The sequence below is a fragment of the Brachyistius frenatus genome, unplaced genomic scaffold (assembly GCF_029030835.1).
Source record: "Brachyistius frenatus isolate BFR_SWC_R1_liver_20210118 unplaced genomic scaffold, ASM2903083v1 Contig_524, whole genome shotgun sequence".
NCBI classification, from domain to species: Eukaryota; Metazoa; Chordata; class Actinopteri; family Embiotocidae; genus Brachyistius; species Brachyistius frenatus.
Window position 1 is genome coordinate 1,058 of NW_027211123.1, and position 23,908 is coordinate 24,965.

Here is a 23,908-nt window from a genome sequence, read left to right on the forward strand (position 1 = left end):
TAAAAATCAACTAAAACCGGTAAATGCCTAAAATACTGCTTCTATCAACGGACTCGGGGAAAACGATTGGGGACAATAATTTGAGATACAACAGCACCCACACAAACATTACATTATATTTCACTTAGCTGACGCTTTTATCCAAAGCGACTTACAATAAGTGCATTTTGGCCATGAGGGTCCAAAATCCAGAATAACAGGAATCAAGAAAATACAATTTCTTCAAGAAAGCCAAAATACAAAGTGCTGTCAGTAACATAGATACACTGTTGATAGAAACCATACCGGGTGTTTCCTGTCCCCAATTTAAAAAAAGGCTCCACCCGAGCTTCTGCCTTTATAAACTGTGGGCCATATTTTCAGCTCATGCTATAGAAAGAATCGTGGTTTAAAAGGACAGCTAAATCTTTGCACCTGAAAAAAAAGTTTGTGTTTTTTCTCTGTGTATGTAAAAGACATTACACTCTCTTCATCCTTTTATGCAGCTCACATTCTCTCAGCAGCTGCTGCAGCTCCTCATGGCAACACCGCAGTGTGGATTATGTGCTATAACATTAATGTGAGCACACCATGTGGTCCTTTGATAGGACGCCTTGTCTGTGAGGATTCCTGTGGAAGTGAGTGCTAGTCTCTCCCTGCAGGGCCCCGACAGTTCTTCACAGGTGACATAATATGACAGGAACCGCACACATTAGCCCCCTGCCTGAACACATCTTAACCACATGCCAAACAGCAGGCACTGACATGTTTATGGTAGTGTGTTAATGTGTGTGTGCTCGCATTGTTAAATGTTGTACAATTCAGAACAAGTAGTATTATACAAGTAGGTCCGACCCAGAGACCTGATTGGTCAAATGTACATTTGGAACAAATTGTCATAACATCACTGCTCATCACTAGAAATATCACTCCGCCTCCTAAATGCCAATATATAATTGGAATTTAATTTCACATAATATGCAATATCAAGTTGTTTTTACTTGTTTTATTAAATGTGACCCATTTGGTGAAAATGGGTCTCTTTTGCTCCTTATTGGGTGGTCCGAGGACCCGTACCATAACACCACAGATAGTCGTGCACTTAAAATATTGACTGCGGATAGCTCTATTGGTTTGGATTTAACACATGACACGGTCTGGACATGATATCTATTTTCAGCGGATATCTTAGTTACAACAAGACTGAGTGAGCTGAGCAGTTTAGTGTTTCTATTTATTCCGTTTGAGAAAACATTTCTAGATAACAATAAAACGGACTGGATCTCGTCTCTGTTGCTGGGGTCGTTGTTAAGGGTCAGACTACTTCCTGGAGTGGTAAACATTGCATACGTTACATAAGAGTCTACTGATGCGACTGATTGTTTTCCAAAGTCATACCCCATGTATTGCCAGTTACCAAAAAAGTTTTATATTTGTAGAGTGAATTGCCCCACAATATGAATACATTTTCATTACATATTTTATTTAGTTGGTAACTTGTTGTATTTATATATTTTGAATGTTTTAAATGTTCCTTTATATCTGTTTTTATGTGTAATACTGCATGTAATTATCTTGCTATAAAGCACTTTCAGCTGCATTTCTTTTATGAAAAGTGCTATACAAATAAAGTTTATTATTATTATTTTATTATCATTGTATAATTACAATATTACACAATAAGGTGTGCTTTAACATCGTTATTGGCACAACAGTGATGCACAACACCCTCTTGTGTAATATCCCAAATGATATGTTGTTTCACTATTTTCCTCACAGAAGTGGCAGCAGTCCAAGAAAAAAAAGGTTTCCTGAGTGGTATGCATTCTTCTAAGTATTTAGCAATTTCCTAACTTCTGTTGGAATTGGTGTCTTGTTTATAAATCATCTATTAGATCTTTTGAGAATAAAAAATGGTCTTACATTCAGGTGTGATTGAAAGGGACGGATTGCATCTCTCAGAATTTCTTTACAGATGAGAGAAGCTCATTTTCTCACTAATGTGTATTAATGTGTCCCTCATTAAAAAAAAAAAAAAATTAAAATGCTGTAAATGCTGAGAGGATTCCACAAAAATTGGGTTTAAAGCAGCCACTGAGCTGTAAGACCACCACTTGTTGATGTGTGATTGTCCCTGCGATGTTATGTTAACGTGATTACAGTTCTTTGTTATGTGTTAGTGTTGGCAGCGAACCCAAACGCACACTCACACAGCAGGTAGAATCCAGCCAAGGACTTTATTGCACAAATGCACAGAAAAGCAGGAAACACAGTCACAGAGTCACCGGGTCTTGTGGACCAAAGTCTCTCCTCCGGAGTCGGGAGGGAAACTCTACCGAACTCTCACTGGAAACGGGTCTGGGCAGGATCGACTGTGGGGAAACCCGAGGACCTACACAGGAGTGCCAGGGCGTCGACAGGTGATTCCCGAGGATCGACACTGAGTGGCAGGAATGCTGAAGACAGGCAGGGGAGTCAGAACAGGTTCTTCTCAGGACAAGTACTCAGACTTACGCAACAGGAACCGGGCAGGTAAACGGACGAACTGACGGCGAGTTGGAGGAAAACTGGGGTATTTAAGCCAGTTAGAGATGATCACTGGAATGGATCACAGCTGAACCTACGGAGCGGGGCGTGGTAGTGGGCGGAACTCAGAGGTGGGTGCTGCAGGATGACAACAAAACAAAATACAAGCACATGGCACACAATAACAAACTAGACAGGGGAGTGACAACACACACGAGGAGAGGTGAACGGGGAGAAAACAGAGGAGCACAACACTAGGAGCAGACAGGAATCCTAACATTCTTAAAATAAGTCTCTTGTGGAAAGCCAGCTGGTGAGTGGAATGGCTCCACCCTGGCTTGTCTGGTTTGGTCTCAGGATCCTCACTATTGTTGCTTGAAGAGCTGCCAACAAGGCTGCTACAGCTGCTCCCGACTCCCGCACTGATCCTGTGTCTTCAGCATGGCAGCCTGTCAGCTGTTGCTAAACACTGAGAGCATCAGTTTATTATTCCAAATATGCCTTTGGTATGTTGAAATATTCCAAAAGTTCCAACCCCTATTGTTTCAATCCATTTATTATTATAAATTCGGTGACGAGAGACTGAACCTCCAGACATGTATTTCAGTTTCCTGCAGCGTAAAGTCTGTATGGCGGTGCCGGTCTGCTCCTTCATTCATTCATATGAAACTGACAGTCCACTGCTTCACAGTGGTCTTAAAGGGAATGAGAGGAGCGGATCTGATTGGCCATGATTGAAGTTGGCTGTGACTCACCATTAAAATGATTTATTCCTGCTACTTCACCGTTGTTCCCAAATTCTTCGGTTTTGATTTCTATTGAAGATGTATGTTGTTACACTCATTCTGACCCAGAAAAAGATCAGTTCAAAGAAATCATTGAAAACTCAATATTGCCATCGCATTGATGGTCATGATCATCCCAAAGACCGTCACTTAGTGTTGACAATATATATATGGAAAAATAGGCATGTATGTTTCAAATTGATAAATATAAAAAAGTACATAAATATATACATACAGAAATACTTTTTGTATAGATGTTGTTTTAATACATATAAATCAGACATGTACCATTACATTTAAGGTCGCAAAATACACCATATAAGTACTTTTGATGTACAACGTATGTCTGTATGCAAATTTTATGAGTATTTTGTATGTTATAAATTTATATCCTCATATATGCAGAGGGTGTGTGCTAAATAAATATATTGGCTTATAGGTAACATATTTGGCAACATCCCACATGATATGGGGCATATGTGCCATGTATTATTTCTCTATAGGGATTTTTAGCACTCTGTTTACAACCATTAATCCAAAGAGCCAGTTTGCACACAAAAACTTAGATCGTCATGGCGTCATTTGAACTCATTCATGGGGGTAAATCTTTTCCTATCGTGGCACTCTCAGGAGCTGCTAGCAATGTAGTACAAAACAAATTTTTTTTGGTGCATGTTTATTAGACCTGAGGCCTCTAAAGCCACAGGAAGCATCCTTCTCCACACCTGATTCCTGACATTTTTTTTGCAGTCAACCAAATGAACCTATGCCCTGAATGAACAGAGGAAATCACACAGCCATCCAAGGATGTAATTATCACTGGGATTTCGACTCCTTTAAATGTCCTTCTGATGGTCTACTGAGAAAAGTGAAATATTTACCATATTTCAACAAGCACATCAACATGTTTCCAGGAAGAATTAGAGCAGAGCATGTTGTATTCCATATCGTAAAATATTTAAGCAGAACAGAAAATGCTCATCCAGAGTTCCTTTCAAATGAGGCAAAATATTCATGAACCAACAGAAAGCTGTTGTAAATCTTATATTTATCTTGATATGAGTTTTGTTAGTTTTAGTTTTTTCTGAAATGTTTTGTGTTTGGTGAAATGTTTTTGTGTTCGGTGACATTTTTTTGTGTTCTGTGAAATGTTTTTTCATTTGACCCTCAGGGCCACCATAAATGTATGTCTTATTTTTAGGTTTTAGGTTAGGTTAGGTTAGGTTAGGTTAGGTAGTTACTTTATTAATCCCAGAGGGAGAATGTTTTCGCGACAGCAGCATACAGAAGCAATAAGATAATAATAGAATAATAGAAAAGCAATAAAATAGTAGTAAATAGCAGTAAAAATATAAAATGCACAGTATATACAGTACAGTATATATTATATACAACACTTTCTCATTTTTAACCAGGGTTTAAAGATTAATTTTCAGTTGTTAACCATCAGCACGATCTACTTCAAAAGGGTGTTTATAGCTCCACCCACCAGGTTCATTCCCAAACCCTTTGTATTGTTTTTTTTCTGGGCTTGGTTTTCTAAGAAAACATGAACGTTCTCCCCAGGGAACCCCTGACCTGATCTCCCCTCCTTCTGATGGAAGAGTGTGGGGGGATGTCAATGGTGTTTGTGTATGTGGTAATGGTGTACACACACACACACACACACACACACACACACACACACACACACACACACACACACACACACACACACACACACACACACACACCTCATACCTTATTTATGTTGATGGCTCTGTACCGGTTCCCCTGGCTCGGAAGGTAAAGTGTCGAGATGGATGGAGATTGTTGCAAATGAAAAGATGGGGGAAAAAACAGAGAAAGAAACAAGAAGAGAAAGTGGTGACTTTATGACGTCAAGAGAAACCTTAGTAACCCAGCAGAGCAGCAGAAGACACTGGTGGTGGAGGGGGGGAGCAGAGCAGATTTCTCTGCAACCATCTATTCCCATTAAGAGGTGATGCCAGAGCTCGCTGCAAGCTGCCTCATTAACCAGAATGAACACACAGCTCCCCCCATGAGTATATTACTATGAAAATGATCAGCCTTGTATCACCATTAAAAGTCACACACACACACACACACACACACACACACACACACACACACACACACACACACACACGTGTATATTGCCAAGATAGTATCAAGCAGAGGTGTGGTGGTGCCTGTATGCAGGTACAGTGAACACATTCCTCTAATACAGGTGGATAGTGAAATAGCTCAAAACAGCCACAGATCAACACCCAGTATCACAGCAAAGCGTGAAAAACTTGAGATAGTCATGCTTTGGCCTCTCAGGGCGTGACAGCGCGTTTCACATTTTGTAAGCGTGAAACGTACATGTAAAAGTAACATAACGAAGGATCATGTGCCCAGATACAATGGACATACAGTGGGTACGGAAAGTATTCAGACCCCTTTAAATGTTTCACTCTTTGTTTCGTTGCAGCCATTTGCTAAAATCAAAAAAGTTCATTTTATTTCTCATTAATGTACACTCAGCACCCCATCTTGACAGAAAAAAACAGAAATGTAGAAATTTGTGCAAATTTATTAAAAAAGAAAAACTGAAATATCACATGGTCATAAGTATTCAGACCCTTTGCTCAGTATTGAGTAGAAGCACCCTTTTGAGCTCGTACAGCCATGAGTCTTCTTGGGAATGATGCAACAAGCTTTTCACACCTGGATTTGGGGATCCTCTGCCATTCTTCCTTGCAGATCCTCTCCAGTTCCGTCAGGTTGGATGGTGAACGTTGGTGGACAGCCATTTTCAGGTCTCTCCAGAGATGCTCAATTGGGTTTAGGTCAGGGCTCTGGCTGGGCCAGTCAAGAATGGTCACAGAGTTGTTCCGAAGCCACTCCTTTGTTATTTTAGCTGTGTGCTTAGGGTCATTGTCTTGTTGGAAGGTGAACCTTCGGCCCAGTCTGAGGTCCAGAGCACTCTGGAAGAGGTTTTCTTCCAGGATATCTCTGTACTTGGCCGCATTCATCTTTCCTTCAATTGCAACCAGTCGTCCTGTCCCTGCAGCTGAAAAACACCCCCATAGCATGATGCTGCCACCACCATGTTTCACTGTTGGGATTGTATTGGGCAGGTGATGAGCAGTGCCTGGTTTTCTCCACACATACCGCTTAGAATTAACGCCAACAAGTTCAATCTTGGTCTCATCAGACCAGAGAATCTTATTTCTCATAGTCTGGGAGTCCTTCATGTGTTTTTTGGCAAACTCTATGCGGGCTTTCATATGTCTTGCACTGAGGAGAGGCTTCCGTCGGGCCACTCTGCCATAAAGCCCCGACTGGTGGAGGGCTGCAGTGATAGTTGACTTTGTGGAACTTTCTCCCATCTCCCTACTGCATCTCTGGAGCTCAGCCACAGTGATCTTTGGGTTCTTCTTTACCTCTCTCACCAAGGCTCTTCTCCCACGATTGCTCAGTTTGGCTGGACGGCCAGGTCTAGGAAGAGTTCTGGTCGTCCCAAACTTCTTCCATTTAAGGATTATGGAGGCCACTGTGCTCTTAGGAACCTTGAGTGCTGCAGAAATTATTTTGTAACCTTGGCCAGATCTGTGCCTTGCCACAACTCTGTCTCTGAGCTCCTTGGACAGTTCCTTCAACCTCATGATTCTCATTTGCTCTGACATGCACTGTGAGCTGTAAGGTCTTATATAGACAGGTGTGTGCCTTTCCTAATCAAGTCCAATCAGTTTAATTAAACACAGCTGGACTCCAATGAAGGAGTAGAACTAGTGATGGTGAGATGAAGCCTCATGAGGCATCGAACCACTTCAGCCAGTTGGTTCTAGAAAGGGTTCATTTCTGGAAGCTTCATGTGCACACGAACCACCTACTGGCCAAGTGTATAATCACAGGCAGCTGGATCTGAACCACATAATGTGATGCATTGAATTTTTGTGTCTGTTATGGCTGTTGGGAATGACTGAATTACAAAAATGTATGACCAAATAATTTCTGTACATAAATTGTCACATATGTGCATAATAAAATATTTTTTGAATGTATTCTGTGTGTGTAAATGTTCCCAAAATGGTAGTATCATATGATACGGCAGGTTGTGCAATCATGTTTTTCTGTCACTTTAGGAAAATGGCATGGGCTTAAGCAGGCAGAGGACAGTGGAAGTGCTTGTGGAACTAGGAAGAGGGGACTGAATATGCTTGTGTAACTTGGACAATGATGTACAGGACAGGGGACATTTTATTCATTTTTATTCAGAAATAACAGTTTCTCAACAGTTTTTGGTTTTGTGGATGTCCACATGTCAGAAGTAAGGCTAACAGCAGCCACCTTTTCCACTTTAGCCTTCTCCTTCTCCTTAGCTGACTCATACTTGGCCTCCACCATGGCCTTCAGAGCCTAAAGGAAAAAATATATAGTGCTGAACTGTGAGACACAATAAAGTACTCATTTGTTTCATGCATGCACCCATACATACCTGCCTTGTAGGGAGGACATAATTAGGATCCAGTTTGGACACAAATGCCCTGAATCCAACATCATCCACAATACTGAAGGGCTGTGTGTCCTTCACTATCATGGAGACGAGGGCTTCATCCAGCTCTTGTTTTCTGGTGGCTGGTTGAAAGAGAATAAATACAGTGTCTGTTACCTGTCTTTATTTGCACAATAAACAAAAGTGAACAGGGAAAAATTGTGATGGTGCATTTGTAATATTGTAATGACTTACCTTGGCTGGGTGAAGCTCCAGTTTCCTCCTTATTCTCATGCAAGGCACGGTAACGCCTCAGCATGGATGAGGTGTTGTTATTGTACCCCAACTCCTTGGAGCACAATAAACACCTCACCTTTGAATAAAATAAGAAACTGTGAAAAATACAGTTCTTGATAAGCAAACCTAATGTGTCTGAAATAGAGTTAGATTTAGCTTACCTTATTAGGAGTTATTAAATCAAAGTGTTCCCACAGGGGAAATCCTCCTCTTCCTGGCTGGCTCCATCTTATCACCTCCTTCTCTCCTCTCTCTCTCCTAAATCTCCAAACTATCTCTCTCTCTCTCTCTCTCTAACTTCTCCAAACTATCTCTCTCTCTCTCTCTCTCTCTCTCTAAACTCTCCAAACTCTCAACTGACCTCAACTCTCCACCAACAACCCACATTTTGAATGGAGCCTGAGGGGTTTATATTGCTGTCAAACCTCCCGGCAAAATCTGAACCACTTCCCGAAGCAGTCACGTGGTACAGCCGGCAGCGAGGCTTCGGACGTCATCATTTTTGGCTCCTCCCCTAAATGAAGCAAGCCTCGACACGCTGCTGTGGAAACCTTCAGGTTTCTGGGATCCACAATCTCCCAGGACCTTAATTGGGAGTCCAACATCAACTCCATCATCAAGAAGGCCCAGCAATGGATGTACTTCCTGTGGCAGCTCAGGAAGCTCAACCTGCCCCAGGAGCTGCCTGTCCAAATTTATTCAGCCATACTACAGTTGCTGTTTCAGCTCCTCCCCTTTGTTAAGCGATACAGATTACTAACAACCAGAAACAAGAACAGTTTTTATCCACAGGCCGTCACTCTGCCAAACACATTACGTGCAACATCACTGGACCTTTTGCACTACACCCAACCGCATCAGCACTATTTGCACTAGGTGTAATTGCACCTTTGTTAAGGTGTATACATGTATATATGTTTCTTAGCTGTGTATATGTCTGTTTATGTTTCGTTTTACGTTTGTTTTTGCACGTTGAGAGAGAGGTTACAGCCAGAGTCAAATTCCTTGTATGTGTGGGCGGCACGGTGGTGCAGTGGTTAGTATTGTCACCTCACAGCAAAAAAGGTTCCGGGTTCAAATCCGGTCCTGGGCCTTTCTGTGCGGAGTTTGCATGTTCTCCCTGTGCTTGCGTGGGTTCTCTCCGGGTTCTCCGGCTTCCTCCCATCATCCAAAAACATGCACCTCAGGTCAGGTTACCTGGCGCCAAGCTAGTGGCAGCCTGCTGCAGCAGCTCCCCCCTGAGAGCCCCCCTGCTGTAGTGAAGACATTTCCCCTCGGGGATTAATAAAGTGTATCAAATCAAAAAAAAAAAAAAATCTAAACATACCTGGCCAATAAAGCTGATTCTGATTCTGTTTGAAGGCAGTTGAAGGTGTGTCTTGATGTTCCTCTACTCTGTGGTCAACATGCCACATGCAACAGACACTGCTGGCACTCATTCTTCTGTTTGCTGGTTTTGTATGCATGTGGACTATTTTCTCATCCCTTATTACTGATAGTATTGACACAAGCCTCAGACATCAACCCTTGGTTTTGGCATATTTTATAGCAATGAATTAAAAGCTTTAAAAGCTTTTTTAGTTGTCTCTTATTGCTTGCCTGCAGGAGCAGTTGGTTAACTGCAATCCTGTAGTGGGTGTTTTACAAAACATCAAAGCAAAATGGCAGATGTAGACGTGTGTTAATAAATGGTGAAATATTTGGATTTAAACATGGGAACACCACGATACAAAAAGTTTTGCATTCAAAATGTCAAAAAAATGTACTTCAAATATCTCTTCATTCAGAAAATGCCCCAGTGAGTGCTATAACATATTATTAGGTTATACAGATAGTATGTTACTGCTCTAGCAAATGGAAGTGCAGCTAGTTTTAGCTATTTTATACACTCTTGAGCAATGAATCATATCTTATCAAATCATATTGAAAAAAGAAAATAGTTCCAACAGCTGTCAAATACCATAAATGTAATGGATTAAAAACTGCAACATTTCCCTCTGAACTGTCTAAAATTGGCAAAATCTGACGTATCTTTAAATTACATTTCAGTGCACATGTATATATATCCATCACTGCACCAGTACTAATTAAAATGGTGTCAGTGTGATCTCTCGTTACCATGCAGTGCTGTGGAAAAGGATTAGTGGGAAACTGGAGACAAGTTGTTTCCATCTGTCTACACCAAGGTTGAAATCTCGACAAGTTTTAACTGCAAACATCCGTCATGTTTTGCTGACACAGCATCAGTGTAGGAATTCGCTCTGAACACCGCGCACCACAGCTTCTTGTTGAGGTTTTGTGTCAATGCTGCGGATCTTATCAGGAAAGGAACGTACTCACCAGAGGAACCAAGTAACATATCTGCCTGTCATGTTGTTTCACGTCTTCTTTTAAATAAATTAACATGTGGGAAAAACATGGGCTGAAGTTAAAGGGGAATCTCAAATATTTGTTGATTTGCTAGTTTTAAATGTAAACTATGTAAAGACTGAAGTCTACCTGAGCACTTGGTGTCCCTGTTTCTTTTTGGTTGTGTTATGTAGCCGCTGAAGGACAGTTATCAGCTTGATAATCCGCAGAGCAGATGGTATCTGTGGATTTTTGTGTTGCTCTTTTGTTCTGTTGATTGGTTTATATTATATTTTTGTAGACAAATTACTTCTGTCAGCTGTAAACTTCTGTTCACATTTTTTTTTGTCTTTAATCAGGGCAGTGACACCAAGTACTTCTAGTAGTAACAGAGTGGGAAAATTGAGGTGCCAATGAGAAAAGCAATGTGGATGATTCAGCTGAAGTGACATAAGAAGTTAATTAAGAGGTAACACGTAAAGAAAGACTTGAAATTGAAATTTCATTGCTCGCACTTCCAAAAGCACTGCTGAGATGAAATGTACTCCCAACATGTTTCTGACAGTAATGCTCAAAAAAGTGGACGTTTTAGGTGAAATGAAATGAATTGATGTGTCAGTTTCAGTGGTTGCTATCTGACAAATTTGAACTGCGAATTAAAGAGCAATGGCTGAAATGAAGTATAAGGTCAGTTGAAGCAGAAAGTGCTGAAGTGCAAGCACTGGGACAATTTTAAGTGTCAATATAATTGTTTGCTGTAGGAGTTCAAATGAATGTTTCAGTCCAGTGCTGGTTGTAACTTTAGGTGGAAATTGTGTTGAGGTAAACGTAAGCAACGAAAGAGGATAAGGCTGCAGCTAAAGTGAAAATAGAGAAAGAAGTTAAGTGTCAGTTAAGGGGTGAGCAGTGCAAGAATTGAGGTGTCAATTAAAAGGAAAGCCCTGAAAGAGGTTGAAGGGTCAGTTGAGGTGAAAGAAACCCAGAGGAACTTGGATATAAAATGCTGAAGGGTTTGGCAGTTGAACTGTTCTGACTTGAAGTTTCAGCTGATTGTGCTGAAAGAATTTGGAGAGTCAGTTGAAGAGTTGATTATTGGTTGAAGTGGAAACACTTTAGTTAAAAATAATCGGCTGAAATTAAGTAGTGTATCTTTTGTGTGAAAGCACATAGCACATTTCAAGGGTAAGTTATTCAGTTAAGGGAGCTGAAGTATGAGACAAAACCTCAGAGGAAGCAAGTAATGTTGATTATCTTGTAACAAAATCACATATGAACATTAAGTTCTTGCAATTAAAGTGTTGGATGTGGGAGAAATGACCTTAGCCATAAGGGTTGAATCGTTACGTCCAGATGACTGCGTCAGCCCAACAATAAGGCTTGTCGGGTACTCCCATTGGCAGTGTGAGTACCTACTGGCACTGGTCGAGATGACCCCCTCCAACTCGTAACTTATGGTGTGTTCAGACCAAACGAGTGATGCCTCTTTTACACTCAGTCAGTGCAGTCCAGTACTTAATTGCATGTTGTTGTGTTGCTTTTATGTTGTTCACCATTGAACCATTGATAGTTACATCAGCCTCTGTCAAATTTAAACGCTGTCATGATCCCGTCTCTGGTGTTCTTCTGCAAAACGCCCGTACGGCACGACCACCTGAAATGTGAGAAATCCTGGTGTCAGGCTTCTGTTGCAGCACTTTCCTTGATAAGTGTGTGATGCATTGCGAAAGAGTCATGAAAGTATTCATGCCCAATGCTTTTAAAGTGCTGCTTTTTATTATGCAGCCAGTGGTACTGATGAAAGTCTCTCACATGAACTTTACACACTCCCTGGCGTGCTCAATCCCCCAAAGTCACCTTAACCTTTTAACACAGATCAAAGAGGGGCAAAGGGAAAATATGGAGAGACACAGAGCAAACTTAAGTCCCAGTTCAAAGCGCTGATATGTGTGTGTGAGGGAGAATGAAGGAGTGATGAGAGAAGAGAGGGAGAGAGTCAATGAGGCACAACCCTGACTTCAAACACATACGGATTAACCTTACACCCTTCCTCACAGCAGCACGTTGTTTCTGTGAAAAGCCAGAAACCCATTAGTAAGTCCGAGCTCTCTTTTGGAGGATTGTGACGGGGGGCATGGCGGCCACATTGTCCGAATACAAAGCTCACTGGAAAAATCCACCTGAAAACTCAATTCCCCTTCACATTCAGACTCACTTCTTTGCTGGCAGCTTCAAAGGTTCAGGCTTGATTTGTACTGATGTGTACATCTGCACTAAGGATGTGAAAGAAGACAGCAAGAGGTGAGGAAAACAGATGATCAACAGTGTCATCAAGAGGTTAATACAACAGCTAGGAAAAGGTCAGCTGACTCAGTTTGGATTTTTAATCTCTGAGATGAAAATATCCTGTGAATTCTGAGGTTTAATCATCAGTAGAACATTGACATAGACTGTAAATAAAAGTGGACATAGCTTCTGGGTCAGAAAATTAGACCAATGCAGAAGTGGGTGGGCATCTAGTTTGATTGACAGGCAGTCAGGTTACAGCTATCGGTGGGCGGGACGTAGCATCCGCAGCTCGCTCCCTCCCCACCTCATCCAAATATGGTCTCCTACAGACTCTAAAGTGCTCGGGACTAGCAGGATGGCGCCGGCCAAAATCAAAACTTGAGGCTTCGTAACGGCCGTTCACATACTGACGGGTGACGTCGGTTTTGGATGCCGCTTGAGATGAACGTATGACCTTGGACGTGATATGAGCTCATTTTGTTTGTTTTAACCACATCATGACTTGGTTGTGGTGGAAAGCAGAGAAAGAAAAGGGTTAAACTGAAGTTAGGTAATAAAATTTTTTTAAAAAGGAGATGTATAATTGTTAAAGTCTTTGTGTGTGAGGCTTTGCTCTGTGTGAGATGTGGAAGGTACAGATGCCCTTTGGCTACATCGGATTCATCATCTGTGCCTAAAATGTTTGAACAGGTTGAAAGAGTTTGCGTGTTTGTTGACCTGGAAGAGGTAAAGAGCCACTGCAGGTTGAGAATAAAGGGCACAGGTCGCAGATGTGACAAGACGTTTACCGCTTCAGGGCAACACACTGCACAACAACAGCAAGAAAGGCGGCGTGGTTTTCGAGGGATATATTAATATTTGGAGAAATACTTGTTTTAGTATTGCTCGACAACATGAAGCTCTGGATATACTTTGACATTTTTGTTTTGAGATTTTTTTTTTGAGGTTTTGATTGTATTTGTCTGATTTTTCAGGTTTATTCTGTTAACACAGTAAATGTTGGTTGATGGTGATGTTTATCATTCAGAGAGGGTCAATACATTAAGATAACAGATCAGTAAACTGTACACAGTATGTCATTTCATTTATTGAAGTATTTAAAGACATAAATACTTCTGGTAAATCGGATGTGAGGCCCCAATACTCTTGTGATTTATCAACAGTGAAGCTATTATCTTTTATTTTTCCTCTGTATTTGACTATTCGTGAATGTTTTCACTTATATACTTTGAGAAGGACAGTTCTGCAGCTGACATATAAAGTGGTATGATATTGATTTATTTTAATATCAATTATGATATTGATATTAATTAATGTGAACTAGAGGTTGAACAATAAACAGATATCCCAGATTTTAATAGGCCCCCATGTGATAATTAAAATAATTGGACACTGTGTACAAACTGATATCTGGGTCTGACAACTTTTTGTTAGATATGAAAAATGTCTGATTGCAGCTTTTTGACTCCGCCCCCTTGCAGGTCATCTCTGACCAGCCGTTTTGGATTTATCACAGTAGGTAATGCACAGTTATATCAATGATGGCTCCATTCCATGAAGTCTACCAAACTGACATGCACAAAAGCCAGAAATCCCTAAATAAATGAAATGCACCTGTGCTTTCCCTACTATGATGATTAAAATGTCTGTTTGTTTGTTTGCTTATTTAGTTTGCTGTGTCAAATATCTTGTTGAGGGACACAGAGACTGGGGAACTGTGGTGGGTGGAGGGAGCAAACCAAATATAACAAAAGGGAAGAAAGTCCAAAACCATAACAGTTTGTCCATATGTACTGTCTATACCCATAACCAAGACTTTCACATTAAATTAACTCAAAACATTGTTCAAGCCTAAACATGTCTTTCAATGATATTCTGCCACTTTCCTGTTCTCCGTTTGATCCTTTCGGACTCATCTGCATCTGCTCGCAGCCTGCAGGAAGCCTGCAGGGCCGGGTGTCTGATGTAAGCTGAGAGGAAAGCTGCCTACTGAGGCTCCATCAATTCTAGATTAAAAAAAAAAAAATAAAAAAAAAAGTGTTACACTTGGACAAAAAGGGAGAAGTTCTTTGAGTTCTCAAATATCAATGATCAAACATCTCTCAGAAAATATCTATAGATTCAAAGAGAGGAGACAAAAACTGTTGACGTTTGGATCTGCAAAAAAAAATATCACCATAAGCATTCTACACTGTACAGAGAATATAGTACATTCTGTTGACTAATAAAAATGACTGAAGTGATATTCTATCTTCCCAGTGTTTACTGCCAAAATATTCAGCATATTGTTTCTGTAATTGTCTTTTTTCTGAGTAGCATAATATATGAAAAGCTAAGATTTACAAACACACCACAGAATTTGTCTTGGATCTCTGTTACCACCAAAGCTGATAAAAGTCTGATGGAGGATGGAAGGTTGATTTCATGTAATTCCATCCGTAATGACGATGATTATTCAAATATTCAATGCCTGCGATGAAATGAGAGACATTTATTTTTTTCCTGAGGCTCCTAAAAACTCATTTTTCTTGTCGTGTATAAAAGCAGAGTTGCAGCTCATTTGAGACACAGATTATACTCATCATCCTCACTGTGTCGAGTGTCCCTCATGTGAGGCTGATTTGACTTCTCATTCATCACGACCAATATGTAGCAGCTGTACTGTAAGTGGGTTTATCACACATACCAGTGAGAGATGGTGAGGCTACTGCTTACACAAAAGCCCAGTTGTTGTCAAGCTTGGTTCCATAGGTTTTGGCTGGGGGGCATATACTGTATGTCCACTGAAATACAATTTGGGGCTCTATTTCCTTAGACCTAGTCGTGTGGAATATGGATGGATTTGCCCAGAGGGGAGTTATTGTAATGTCTGATTGCAGCAGAAGCTGGATGAGTCTGGTGGAGAAAGTGCTGCGCTGACCCTTTACGGCGGTGGTGGAGAGGGTGGTCCAGATTATCCAATATGGATAACAGTTTGTTCTCCACCACCTTTTCCAGACTGTCCGGTTTGCAGCCAATTATGTTACAGTGTTGAGCCACAAAAATAACAGCTCAACGTGCACAAAAAAAAACTTTTGCCTTACCAAATTGCAAATATGCTTTGATGCAACCTTGGAGCAGTTAAGGCCTCAGAGGTTTTTTGTGACAGTTTCAACTCAAAAAACATAACTTGGTTGTGACATCACAACAGGGAGGCTGTCAAACCTTGTTAAGTTTAGCAATAAGATCCTAGCTGTAGCTTTGACACTGAAAATGCAAAAGAAAAAAGTGTATTCAAATGACATAATTATGAGCCTGCAAGCCTGCAAAGAGACCAGAAATGAACAAACATTAGGAGAAATTCATTTGTGGAGTGAAGAGAACCATTTTTAAGCTGGGCAGGTGTAAAGTTTGCTGTGACTCATCAGGATATACACATTTATACCTATATTACAAAACGAATACAGGTTGCTCACTACTGGAGTATTAATACTTACTGTAACAGGGCTACCAGTGTGAAAACTTCACCTGATATCTGTCAAATTGTCGAAGATAAATCATCACTGTGTTATGGTGCCATATTAGGAGAGAGGTGGGGAGGCTGACTAACTTCAATTTCTGCCAACAAGATAAAAGCAGACTTACAGCACACAGTTAGCCTTTTTGTCGAGCTGAACTTTGACCAATCTGTGAGCGTTGCTCCTGCCGGTGTCTTACCGGAAGGCATTGGTGGAACTAAAATGGCTACATGTACCAAAGGAACTGCACCAGCCACCAGTCTCGCCTCAAAAAATAGCCGTCACCAAGATTGTGCCTACATCCATACTTGTGCTTAAGTTGCCATGACTGTGACTGTGGCTGTGGCGTAAAGGGTCAGTAAACACTGACTGGTGGTTGTGAGTGTAAAGAGATGGTTGTGCTCATGGAGGGTAATATTAAAGCTACTGTGTTCTGAAAATACCTAAAAGCAAAAATGCATCTTAAGTCTGAACAATGACCATTTCAAGCTACAGCTTCAGAACAGCCAGTAAACATTTTGTTGATAATTGTCGTTTAAATTTTGTGATGACCAGTAACGATGTAAAAGTGTCATATTATCGCTCCTTTCTTTAGTATCTCTATCTCAAAAACGGAATTTGTTCGACCACGACTGTAAATACTGCTAAATCCTAATCTTAAATTATAATATACAAAAAGATACATCGGATAAAGCAGTCCAGCAAAAAAAAACTAGAGTCTAGTTTAACGTTGTAGTAGTTGTCTCTATAGCTTTTTGCCCCTGTGGAATTCAGAAAGAAGATGGGTGAAGTTGGAGGTCAAAGATATTAGGTCTAATTTAATACTCTATATCTTAAAAAAGTGGAACAGGGCAGCTGAGAGTCTTTTTTTGAATTTCACACTGTGTACCATGAATTCATAATTTGTTTTATTAAAAAGTGCAAATCTATTCAATTTGCTCATTTAAAATATGTACCGCTGAAAGTGCATTCAATGTACTGAATTTAAATTAAATATTATAAATTGTGTCTTGTACACATGCACACACACTCAGTCCATTACACAACACTCCATCTCTCAGTACTGCTGTGTGCTCCCTCCTCTCCAGCTCCGGGGAAGGCCACGTTTACTTCGCCCGGCACTGCCCATCTGCACCTGTCAGGCGGCATCTTGTCTCTGCTGTTAAGCTGGCAGAAAATAGCCCTGGGAACGTGGAGCATTATGGAAACTGAAGAGAGGAGCTGGACTGAGTCTCAACTCTGAACGGGAAAATCGTACCATCTTCTTGGGAGAACCGATGGCTCGCTGTGTTGCTGCAGGCTTTTTCAACTGTAATCACTTCCTACATTTTCTGGGCTGTGTGCTCTCTGACAACATGTGGACCACCATAATATAGCAAACATCATCCTACTGTATGTACCCATACTGTACATGTACAGCAACCACGCATGACAAAAATGAAAATCTCACTTTCTCCCTTAATTATGATTGATGATTATTGATTATTTATTTCAGTCTAATCAAACTTTAACATAACGTGAAATTTGAGCTTATGTTATCAAAGAACCACAAAAACAAAGCCATCCAGGTAAAAAAAAAAGTCAGGAAGATTACATTTCTTTCTTTTAAATACTGCACCAAACTTCCAAAGGCTTGCACAATTGCAGAGCCACTCGAGCTAATTGAGTGTCAGAAAGAGTACAGCTCTGTACCACAGGCCTTGCCTGCATGCTGCATATAATAGAGTGGCCATCAGCTGTGTAAAAACTAGACCCTACTTGACTGTTGATGCATAATTTATGTGTGAGGATAAAGTGCAGAACAATTTATAACGTAGTCTTTAACGATCAAACTTACGCTTGCCTTCAGTTTATTTAGCACTGAATATGTTCTGTGAAAAATATATCCTCATTTTGAATTGGTCGCCAGTAACCCTTTTCATGACCGGGTATAAAAAAAAAAGAATCCCAATGAGGCAGTCTCTCAGCAGTGGAAATGGGGAGGTATTCACCACTCTGTGAAAGACTGGGTGGGAAAATAGTGCAACAATAGAAGAGTAATGTTCCTTAATGTAAAATTGCAAAAGAATGTGGGGATTTCATCATGTATGGTACATAATATCTTTAAAAGATTCAGAGAATGGAAAGAAAATCAATATTGGATGACCGTAATTTTCATAATCTTCGGGCCCAGCACCAATAAAAATAGACACAAGTCTATTGTGGAAATCACTGCATGGACTCAGGAACACTGCTGAAAAACATCGTCCATTGCATTGAAAAATGGAGGTTAAAACTTTACATTGCCAGGAAGAATCTTTTTTTAAAACACGACCCAAAAACTGACCTCCATGTACTGCAACGCAATTCTCTCCTGTCGAGTGTTTACAGAGGGAACGATGTGGGTATACAGTCAAGCTGTCAATCTAAGTCAAACCCACCCATAGAAGCTCTTTTGTCCTCCGTCAGCACACCTGTTACGTCCAACCTGTCTTGCAAAACCTTTTGTGATACAATAAAGAGGCTAGTTTCATAAGCAAAATTCTTTGGTCTGCGACCAATACCAACAAAACATTAAGGATTTTCTTGCAAACCAAATAACTTCATTATCAGTTCATATGTTTTTACTTACAAACTTGATTTTTGATTGCAGATTTGTTATGATGTGGGTGTTTTTTCAGGACCCAAATGCAAGCTCACAGACGCGAGGTATAAAGTTCCAAAATACAGTCTTTATTGTAACAAAAACAATGAACAAAAGGTGGCACCTATCGTGCCCACTTACGTCCAGTCGGGAGGGCAACTCAACCGACAGCTCCAGGGGGACACGGCTGACAGGGCAGCCGGCAGACCAGCGGAAGGGACGGCGTCAACAATCCTCCGAGCCGGGAGGGCAACTCCACCGACTGGTGACTTTGACCGGGAATATCCGCAGGAGACACAGAGGCCGGAGGAACGGGAACGGGAACAGGACTGACGGAGAGCTGACGGAGAGCACACGGAGGATGGACGGAGAGCAGACAGAGGACGGACGGGTGGCTAACAAAAATGAACCGACAACCAGAGTTGTGCAGGGGCAGGTTACATATAGTCTGGGGAGGTGATCAGGGAGGTGCAGCACACCTGCAGGTGGTGATCAGGGGTGAGTGGCTGCATCTGCTGGGACCTGTGAGGGGCGTGGCCACGGGAGGTGAGTGGCGTGGCCACAGACAAAGACAGGGGACACAGGAGGAGAGGTGATCGGGGGCAAAACGGAGGAAAAAACTGGACTCCTGACAAGATTGCAGAGAAATTTGCTTTCAAGACTTTTTTTTATGCTTGAACGATAATGGTACAAAACTTCACACCGTAGTTTGTGCTTTTTTTCTCTCTGTCCTCTTCCTCTCTGGTTATCTGATTCTGCTGCATGTTTCCGATCTGCAGTTACTCGTCCTACCATCCTATCCTGCGTTTATTGTTCATTGTCTCTCTATGCTGTTTCTTTCTCTCTCTGCTCTCCCCCTCGCCCCGGCCCGATGAGGCCGATAGCTGCCCACCTTGGAGCCTGGTTCTGTCGGAATTTGGGTTTCTCTCTATGATATTCTGAGTTTTTAAATAAAACTGAATTATTATTCTGTAACACAGCCATGACTCATACTTTATTACGCTAAAATTATTGTCGTCTCCCGGCAAATAACATACCGTTTCTTCTTAGCTGGTTTTCGGGTTAGCTTGTCTGCCCTCTCAGATCTGTAGTCGCGGGAGAATTACTTTTTGTGGTGCTTTAATGTGAATAGAGGTATTTGAAGCTGGAACTCTTGGTGTGGATGGGGAATGGTCCCCTCCGCAGGAAAAAAAAACAGTGAAAAACAGCTGTGAGTGAACACAACAGGAGTCCTGGCTCCTCCCAACCCAATTGCAATGTCAGGGCCATGTTATATAATTCACCTGTTGGCCCGTGTTGGCCACCCATGCCTCGTTTTGTTTGTCTTTATTGTATGTTTTTTGCTTGACCTGCCATGAATTTGTTCTGTTCTTATTAACCAAACAAACAAATACTAATAGACATTTGTGAATTATTTTCATTTATTTTTTTCTTTCAGTGCCATAGTTTCTCAAACAAGGCAGCTCATTCAGGTCTACTGTGCTTAAGCATGCAAGTAAAAGCAATGGGCACACTAAAGTAAGTTGTATTGTGCTGTGTTGTGAGGGTTTGCTGTGTAGCGCCCTGACAGTGAATAAGCTGTCCACTCTCCAGTGTAGTTTAATAGTTTTATGTTGCTCACAGACACACGTCATTTTTGCACAAATATTTGTAAATTTTGCCAACAAATTGTGTGCGCCTTCAATATTAAGGGGTATTTACTGTAGAAAGGCGCACACAATTAGTTCTGTGTAATAAAGAATTATTAGTTGGTTTCTCAAAGTTTAGGTAATCTGGAAAAAAAAAAAAAAAGTTTTACAACTTGTGACACTGGTTATGTATTTTCCTATTTGGCCTTTGTGCTATTGATGCCTGCGTTCCCAGATCTCACCAATAACTTTGTTATTTTCATGATAACCAAAAAGTTATTCTCACCTAGAATTTTCCATATTATATAATATATAGTACAATATATAAACCGCTCAAACAATCTTGGCTTGATTCCAAGCTCCAGGTCTGCTTGTTCTCTCCATGTTGAGTTTGTATTTCAAACCACCAAATATACGATAAACATCTGTTCACATTCCTACAAAAGTACTGTCAACCACATCTGTTTTTTTTCCAGCGTTCTGCTCAGTGCATCCCAGAAATGATTCCCATCTCCAAGAACCCTGAACAAAAAGAAGAGACAAAATTAATTATTAAGTCATGGTTATTGAAACAGTTTTACTAATGGCACTCCAATGTGCTATGAAACTGTTTCCCAGGATAGGAGTGGTCGGCCTGAAGTGTAGCAAGACACTACATCTCTAACAGTTACTATGAAGATGACTGTGATCCTCTGACTTCTGTGTGAGCAGTAGAAAGATACTTTTTTTTGTACACGGAGTAATTATGGATTACAATATGTTTTAGTATTGTGGTGTCGATTAGGGCAGACATTTGTTGGTTGGCCCCACTGTGAAAAGTCTATTTTTATAGTTTTTGCTGTAATACTCCCGGGCACCATATTAATTTTGTAGGCATTTTAATTAGAAACATTAATTACAACAAGGATTACCGCTTCATGGTTGTATGCCTCTGCCACCCAGTGAAGTTGCAGTTTATATCCATATCTAGACTCTTAAAATAAAGGCGGTGAAGACGTGGGTGTTCACATGCTTGGCCAAAAAAGCTGATTTGCAATAGACCATGTTTTATACATAATGCATCAAATTCAAAAAAAGTGAATGCTTCAAACAGATTGTTAACCGACAGCACAGAGGATCCACAAATCACTGGTTCAAGGTGGACTCACAAGACTAGCATCACCAATTCAGTATCTGAAATACCTTCACAGTTTCTCCTTCTGTTCCTGAGTTATGGTGTTGAATAATGGCCAGAAAAGAGGTTTTTGCAAATAATTTTGATGGCATAGTAAAGTTGACCTTTGACCTTTTGGGGCCAGAGTAAAATTTAACTATTTAATGTTTAATATGTCATCCCTTTATCATTTTATCCTCCTCAATATTTGTGTAAAATGTCATAATTCTACAAACATGTTTCGTGAGATCAGAAACCTTTGCCCTTTGGCCATTAAAATCAAATTAGTTCATCCTTGAGTCCAAGTGAATGTTTTTTGAAGAAATTTTCTCATCGTGTTATTGAGATATCACATGTACAGATAACCAAAAACACGATGCATCTGTCACCAGCTTAGAGTAGGGATGTGTCATAAGCTTTGAATATTTGAATAGTTATTAAAATATAAAAAATATAAAAGTGTATACTGCTATCGTCCTTCCTTATTTCCCGTTTTACTTGCGCCGAGTCGTACTGCGTTACTCCCATCAGAAGGTGGTAGCTATGCACCTGAAAGCTGTCTGCCAGCCGCCATTGACGACACATTGTTACCAGGCTACGGAGCTTTGCCGGGTGACACTGTGCGGCGCTGCGAGATTAAATGCCACAAACTGGATCTGGAGAAACATGGAGAGATGACTAAAGCCGTCCAAAATGTCCATGTTGAACTCCTTCAATAACCGTCATTAGAGTGAAACACTGAGCAACGGTCCATCCGTTTTTCCATCGGTCAATTATCGATGGCCAGAGGAAACGACGACTCCATCTCAAAGATGAAGCTAAAGACATTCATGTCATTCAATTTGTATGAGGCGAGGGTTTTACAAAGCGGATGGCCTTTGTTGAGCGCAATCGAGTCTCTTCTCTTTATGTGCGAGTGTTTACGAGGGTGGGGTAATAGTCGATCAATAGTCGATTCGTTCCAAACGGTTATCGAATAGGCTAGTATTTTTGCTTGAATTGACCATCCCTAGCGTGGAGGCACAATTACGGGAACATAAAAACACAACACCCGAATCTGCCGTTCTTAAAACTATATTTTGGCACAGGGAGATCTTCAAGACATGCGTTTCATAACCAGATAAGAAAAAGGACCGAGCTGATAGGTGCGATAGCTTGATTTTTTGAGGAACACAAGTTGTGAACACACCTTTCACCTTTTTAGGTTAATATTGCTGCTAATTTATGCATCTTATATACACTTATAGAGCAGGATTATCATTCATTTGAGGTCATATTTCAGGTCACCTGGTGAGCAAAAGTACAATATTAATATCTTTACCTCTATTTTTTGGTCTCTACCAACTCTGTCTTGGCAAAACACCCGTCTCTTTAGCTGCTAAATGCTTCACTCTGCTCACCAGCAGGGATTTTTGGGGGCGAAAAGATAAACAACAAGCTGAAACTCACAATAAACCTCCATGAAGCTGAGGGGAGCTGGGGACAGTTGATCATTCTAAACCGTAGGGTTTTTTCATAGTTACACAATTATGCAGCGTCATCAAAAAAGTTCAGACACTGTTCCCGTTGCGCATGGACGCAGCGCAAGCACACTAACACACATGGAACAGGTGGAAAGCAATAACTTGAGGCTGTGGCTCAGATGGAAGAGCCGGTTGCCCACTAGTCGGGAGGTTGGCGGTTCGGTCACTGGCTCCTCCTGTCCACATCCCAGAGTGTCCTTGGGCAAGACACAGAGTTGCTCCCGGTGGTGTAGCATCAGTGTGCGAATGTATTACTGATGGCGAGCAACCTGCATGGCAGCTCAGCTCCATTAGTGTGTGAAGGGGAAACCATTTTGAGACTGCTAATGTAATAAAGCGCGATATGAGTGCAGAGCATTTAACATCAGGACTGGTTACATGTGTTTGTGACCACTGCTACTGTGCATTTATTATTGGCTAAATGGATGTCTGACATTGCTTTCAACTAATACGCTCCACCTCCATTGCAATAGTGGCTGCACTTGTTGCAGCTTCATCTTCCATTTCAATATCTTTTCTGCAAATACAGGACCATTAAAATCTTTATAACTTGATCATTTCCTTGTTTTCCGTTCCTCTCATTTTATCAGCACCTCACCTTTGTGACCATGCTACTACGTTCCAGACAATACCATTTTCTATATTATTGGAGGGGTGGAGGGTAAAACTGTTTTGGACAACTTGTCAAGGAAAATGAGGGGAAAAAAATACCTTTTTTGTGCTTTTCAAATACTATGTTCAGTTTGAACAAATATGTATTTTTGACAAATTATTCAGCA